A 7,544-nucleotide genomic window follows, 5' to 3' on the forward strand; every position below is an offset into this window, starting at 1 on the left:
TGCACTCAGAAATCGCCCCTGGCAGGCACGGGGAAGCATATAGGATGCTGGGATTCAAACCACAGTCCTTCTGCATGCAAGGCAAACACCCTACCTCCATGCTATCTCTCCAACCCCTGTGGTGTCTTATTTAGAATTAATTTCTCAACTTATCATCAAAGCAAGGCTCATAACAATTTCTCTGTTTGGTTTTGACAAAGATATGAGTACTACCAATATCAAAGATAGGAAATTTAATCAGTCTTGTCTCTTAACGAATCTCTTCAGAGAGCTCTTTCAGACTTTTTAGGAGAAATCTCTTCACATTACCTAGCAGGTAAAATTTGGGACCTTTGTAAAAGAATCCCATTTGTTATTTCTTCAATTATTGGGTCATCTCCAATACTTGGTGAACACTTGTTTCATTTTGACAGATCTTCAAGTGGGAAAGTGGGTATTTCCAGAGATACAATGAAAATAACTGTTGTCACTAAATACAAGTCTTAAAGGGTCGAGGTAGTTACCCTTATTTATTTGTAATCCCGAATAACAAAACCTTGTAATATTTTAAGTGACTCTGCTAATGTGATGGGATTGTTTTCTGCCATAACTACAGCCTCACTCAATGTCAATAATCTGATAATACAGAATTTACTTAAACAATTAAAGCGTATCCTCCAGAAATGATCTGAGCCTATCTTTATAACCCATGTTAGAGTACAGTCAGGATTACTGGGACCATTGACTCAGGGGAATAATATTGCTAAAAAATTGGCAATGGATATATTTAAAATTCCTTATGAAGATCATGCAGCTTTTCATACAAATACTTACCGTCTACATGTGAACCATGGAGGCAGGCCAGACAAATTGTAGATAAATGCAACATATGTGCTCCCCTAAATAAAAAACACACATGTGGTTGGATCAAATCTTAGAGGTATACAAACTAAAAAATTTTGCAGATGAATGTCACTTTCACAGATTTTTTTTCTAAAAAAAAACCCCTACCTTCATGTTGTGGTAGATACATATTTCCGTTTTAGATGGGTAATATGCATGTCATCACAGAGGGCTAAATTAGTTTGTACCTTTCTACTGCAATGTTTTTCTGTGACAGTGATACCCTATTCCATTAAGACTGATAATGAACCCGTCTACTTCGCAAAACTTTTGAATTCATTTGTAAGGAATGGCAAATTAAGCATATAAGTGGAATACACCATTATTGTTCTGGGCAAGCCATGTGGAAAGAACTCACAGAACTTTATAAACTCAATTATTAAAATACAGAAAAAAGAAAAAGGCTTGCCACCAACTGACATTTTATCTTAGACTTTATTGACATTAAACAACCTGAATTTACCACAAGGAGAATCTTACACTGCAGCTGACATTTTTAAAGAGGACATTCAGAAAAAGGCAGCAATACATACCCCTCTTTGGATTTAGGTTGATGATATATGGATTGCTAGTCATCTCCTTACTAGAGGGAATGAATACACTTATGTTTCCACAGATATAACTCTGCCAAAAAATTCTGGGTCCCACTTCACCTTGACAAAACAGGATGTTCATAGATGACAAAGCTCAGACACTTGTGACTGCAAATCCTCCCTCAGATATAATACAAACAACTTGAGAGACTGACAACAACAATATCAAACCTCCAGAACCTGCAGAAACCTCAACAGGTAACAAAGACTTAGAACTCCCATCTTACAATGAGACTTTTAATCAGCCATTACATCTCAGGACAAAACAGGAAGTAAGAGACTTGCACTAACTGGACTTCAAAATGTGGGAAATGCATGATAACTGAATTCAATATTAAATTACTTGATAAGATTCCAAACCTGGCTCAGTATTTTTATAATTATTATAAAAAGACATTAACAGGGATAATACTTTGGGACATAAAATAAAATTAGCAGAAGAATTTGACCACATCATAAAAACTATAGGAAATGGATCTCACAGACATATTAACCCCAAAAGCTTCAAAACAATTATTGGTCAAATTAATGACTAGTTTTCTGGACACACTCAACAAGATCCAAGGAATCGTTGGTGTTTCTCATAGATGGTGTACACCAGGATTTGATTAAAATTAATAAAAATGAATATTCTGCGACAGAAAATACTAGTCATTGTATGGACACTAAAATTTCTAAACAACCTGGGTAAACACAGTCTCTTGAGTCTGTTATTTATGATTTGTTTGAAGGGCAGTTAAAATATATATTGCAATGCCTCACCTGCCACAAAAAATCTGAAGTTTATGAGATTTTTTGTTAATTTATCACTACCAGTAATATAGACAAATAAACATACTTTACAAGACAGACTTAATGACTTTTTCAAAAAAAGAGTTGAGAGAGGGTGATAAAGTTTACTTCAATTTCTGCAACACTAAAAGGGGTTTTTTGAAGATAACAAAATATGAAAATTACCTCCAGTGCTGATAATACATTTGAAACTCTTTACTTTTGATGGAAAGCACACTAAAAAATTAAAAACTTTAGAAGATTTTAATTTATCAAAATTCACCCCTGAGTCAAAATGCAAAACTCGAAAATACAATCTATCATCAATTTCAAACCATTATGGTGAACTTTACTTTGGACATTGTACATCATATTGTAAATATGCTTCAAGGCACCATTGGATTAACTTTGATGACAGGAAGATTAAAAGAGTCTCCTATACTTCAATAAAATCTTCTGCAGCTTGCATTCTTTTTTATATTTCACAGACATTTACAATGAATGATTAGACTTTTTTAGTTAATTATTTTCCTTCCTTTGCAATTTCCACTAATACTCTATGACTTTTCCACAGATATAATTGCATAAAATATTATATATCATTGAATGTTCATTCCAGTGATCATCCTAGTGAATATTTGTCATGTTTTCCTTGATAGCATTTATTTATAACTTCTTTTTTTTTTTTTTTTTTTTTTTTTTTGGTTTTTGGGCCACACCCGTTTGACGCTCAGGGGTTACTCCTGGCTATGAGCTCAGAAATCGCCCCTGGCTTGGGGAGACCATATGGGACGCCGGTCCGTCCTACGCTAGCGCTTGTAAGGCAGACACCTTACCTCTAGCGCCACCTTCCAGGCCCCTTATTTATAACTTCTATAATAATCATTTTTTCTTTACAGGGATCTCCTGTAAAAGGACTTATACATTTATTCATGTTCGTTTTTATCATAATATTATGGTCTATTGGTATATTCAAATTTATGTTTTATAGTCTTGATTACAAACATGACTGTGGTTGGGTTTCAGTCATGTAATTCTTAACATATTGTAAATTTATGATTGGAAATTTTGAGTAATATTTTTCATGCCAGATTTATTCATGAAATTTTCTTTTGAATTTGCCTTGATTGAAAATTATATATATATGTATATATATTGATTTAAAGTGATTATTTACATGGTTTGACACATATATTTTTGAATTGCTTTAAATTGTTCCAGCTGGTTTTTTCAATTATTACCTTTAGTCCATTGCAATCGAAATCTTTATTTAATGTGTGTGTGAGAGTGTATGCATGTGGTGGTCATCTATATATCCACAGTTTGTATTGTCTTTTGTCTGTACTGTATATGTTGTATAATATATATGGAAGTATTTTCTAGCTTATCTCATGACTGATTGATGGTTTGTTTTCCATAACTAATCCTCTCTTCTCTCAGCCCTTACCTTTCTCCATACAGAAACCCCCTCATCTCCCCCAGTTATCTTCTCCTTACTCAGATGTAAGCATCTGATTTTGGCCAACTGAAGAAATTCACATATTTCAGAGTTCTGCTAGCTAATGACAGTTAAAAACCGTTTGCCCAGACTCCTTAAGACGACATTTTAGCAGAAATCTGCTTTTCTGTTTTTTTTTTTATTTCCAGAAAGTATTCAAATGGACTTTAAGAAGATATTGACTTCAGTGTATATTTCATTTGGGTGGATGATTATTTGTATTTTCCTCTACTTTCTATTTTCTTATGAAAATAGTTCTCCCCTATTTTTATTTTACATGTAGTAATCTACTTTAGATCAATTTTTAATATTTTTGCTGAAAATGTGTTATAACCAATAAGGTTTATCATCGTTATCCTGATTCCTTTTCTTGGCAATATTTTTTTCATGGGCACAAAAATTGGAAAATATGTAGGTACAGAATAGGAGTTTCTATCCATTAAGTATAGACCCTCACACATTTTCTTGAAACAGGAAGATTCTTAACCTGAAACTTTTAGTCTTGATTAATTGAATTAAAAACTCATCAATTAATAATTCGCTAAACTCCCCTATAATTTTTTTTAGTTTTTGGTTTTGGGGCTACTCCCGGCGGTGCTCAGGGTTTACTCCTGGCTATCTGTTCAGAAATAGCCCCTGGCAGGCATGGGGGATTATATGGGACGCCGGGATTTGAATCAATGACCTTCTGCATGAAAGGTAAATGCCTTACCTCCATGCTATCTCTCTGGCCCCCTCCCCTATAATTTGTACCTTATTTCTGATTTATTTTAGAATTCTGCATGGATTTTGGCTAAGAGTGAAGAAATTGAGAACTTGACGATATTTGTAATAAATAATCAGGTACCTGGAGGTTTTTGTCTGATTTAAGAGCTCTAAATACATCAGTGATTCCTCTAGGTCAGGGGTCTGCAACCTGTAAGACATGAAGAGCCACTTGGACTTGTTTCCGAAAAATCTTGGAGCCTCAAAATCATTGCAACATTTAAAACAAATATAGCACTGCATACATTGTTTCTTATCTTTTTTTTCTTTCTTTCTTTTTTAAAATATGGAACACTTCACGAATTTGCGTGTCATCCTTGCGCAGGGGCCATGCTAATCTTCTCTGTATCGTTCCAATTTTAGTATATGTGCTGCTGAAGCGAGCACTGTTTCTTATCTTAATGTTATATACAGGATTGAGCAGTTAGGTTTTGATCTGAGGAAAAAAAGAACTTTTTCACTTAACAATGTAAAACATATTTGTGCAAATTGATAGCTAATTAAAAGATTTAATTTTCCTCTTTAATGAGATTTTGCCCCTGAACCTCAGTGCAGTGTCTGCACATCAAGGCTGTAAGACTTTACCTTCATTTTCACACAGGCTTGTAAACTATCATCTGTGAGGATGATCAATGTTTGTTTTTAAAATAGTTAATGTTGGAGAAAACCTGTTCACATACATATATCAAGCTGAAGATAGAGAAGACCTCAAATGCATTCTTTTTCATGTTCATATAAGTATTGGGGATAGCATTCCATGTTTCAAATATAAGTTTGTCCTGTTTAGGAATGTTTTTAATTATGACTCCATTTATGATTTTGAGTCAGAATGGCCTTCTGACAGGCAACATCCTCAAAAGTAGTCGTCAAGCATTTAAAAGTGGACACTTATATATCTTTGTAGGTTATATTGGCCAGTTTCATCTCAAGATCAGGTAGACTTACACCTGCAAATACAGTCATATTCAATAAGGATGGGTCAATCGCAGGGGAAGTAACAAGGAAGGAGGATGTGGTTTTTTTCCTCTCTTAACTCACAGAATTGCTTCACAAACAAAATTTGCATTGTGGTAATTGCAGACTTTAAATAATTCAAATTTATTTTATCATGACTTTGTTTGAACTCTGTAAGTCTTTGACAAACACTGTCAACTTTCACTCGAATGCCAAAACCTCCTCCAGCATATGCAGGGCTGTGCATTCTTTTCCCTGAAAGGTTGTATTAGTGTGTTTAGATGTTCTGTCATGTCTACCGTAAAATGTAATTTTCCCAGCCACTCTGGTTGTCCCAGCTCAGCAAAGGTGAGCTCTTTGCTGGCCGGGAAAGATTTACTTTTTCTAAAGCATTTTTGCACCTTGCCTCTGCACAGCCACCAGACCTTGTTGTGGAACGGGAGGTCTAAATATGTGCTGTCCAACTCATCCAATAGCAAATGCATCTGACAGTGGTTTAAACCCTTTACATAATAAGGTTTAAACCTTATTAACAATATGAATAACTACATCCATCACTGTTGTGCATTCTGAGGGAAATGTTTGAGCACACAATGCCTCTTGGTACAGAATGTAATGAAATTACAGCAGCGTTCTTCCCAAAGCCTTCTGCTGTTGAGCAACAAAGCCCTTCTGTGCTCCTCTCATGCTTGGTGCCCCATCAGTAGCTACTGAGACCATGTGATTGGTGTTTACTTTTTAGCACTTAAGTAGTCCAAGACAGCCTTACAGATATCCTCACCCCTTGTTTGGTCTTTTAGTGGTATAAGCTCAATCAGTTCTTCTTACGGCCCAAAAGAGTTCACATATCAGAAGAACAGTGCTATTTTTCAATATCACCTTTATCTTTGGACTCATCACAGGCGATGGAGTATGCCACAGATGAATTGATGTCTTGAATTTGCTGTCTGTAAATGTTTTCTGCCATTTTTTGTGTTCTGTCTTTGACAATCTTCTTAGGAAGAGGCATGTCTTTAATTTTCTGCACAATTTCATTCTTGTTTTTGAAGTCCTTATATAGATGCTCTGAAACCTTAATGAATGCTTCTTTTATATATTCTCCATCTGTGAACAGCTTCCCATGCTTGACTACTTCCTGAGTGGCCACAAAACTAGCATATGTTGTGGAATTTGCCAATTTCATCCACTTTATTATTATTATTATTATTATTATTATTATTATTATTATTATTTTGGTTTTTGGGTCACACCCGGTGGTGCTCAGGGGTTACTCCTGGCTGTCTGCTCAGAAATAGCTCCTGGCAGGCACGGGGGACATATGGGACACCGGGATTCGAATCAACCACCTTTGGTTCTGGATCGGCTGCTTGCAAGGCAAACGCTGCTGTGCTATTTCTCCGGGCCCCACTTCATTTTTTAACTAAATTCTTTAAACACCATGATTACAAACATAATGGTATTTGCGTTTCAGTCATAACAAGAACATTCCCCTTCACCTGTTCAACCTTTATATCACCAGTGCCCCCATATCTTTCCTCCCCCACCCCCTGCCTGTATTTAAGACAGGCTTCTACATCCCTCACTTACTGACATTGTTATGATAGTTCTCAGCATAGTTATTTCTCCAACTGCACTCACCAATTTTGAGGTGAGCTTCATATCTTTAGCAGCTGAATCTGCAGGCCCTAAATTCACAAGAAGACCTTTTATATGTTACATTCCCTGTGCCGAAAGCCTCATGCTCCAAGACCAGGGCATTGGAGAGACTTGGGTCTGTAAGTAAATACCAATGTAGCAAATTTACAATGTAGGAAATAGCCCATACACATTGAAATGGGTAAAAGAGTTTCATGAATCTCTGACACATGGTCCTAATGACCATGATTCAATCCCCCAGAGTCCCATATGGTCCCCCAAGCCAGGAGCAATTTCTGAGCTCATAGTCAGGAGTAATCCCTGAGCATCACCAGGTGTGCCCCCCCCCAATTGCATAAAACATACTCAATGACTGTGTACTGTAGCAAGGGTTCATTGTATTCAGATGCCTAATCCAAAGGTCTATATAGAAAGAGACATCAGAC

At 35.9% G+C, this 7,544-nt stretch overlaps 1 non-coding gene across 1 annotated transcript; it reads right to left on the reverse strand.

The window, feature by feature from the left end:
• Nucleotides 1-4,789: 4,789 nt before the first annotated feature.
• Nucleotides 4,790-4,896, reverse strand: LOC126000111 (U6 spliceosomal RNA). Its single transcript, XR_007492476.1, has one exon. It is a non-coding gene; the product is annotated as a U6 spliceosomal RNA (small nuclear RNA).
• Nucleotides 4,897-7,544: the final 2,648 nt, after the last annotated feature.

This window comes from Suncus etruscus, chromosome X, assembly GCF_024139225.1.
Source record: "Suncus etruscus isolate mSunEtr1 chromosome X, mSunEtr1.pri.cur, whole genome shotgun sequence".
NCBI lineage: Eukaryota > Metazoa > Chordata > Mammalia > Eulipotyphla > Soricidae > Suncus > Suncus etruscus.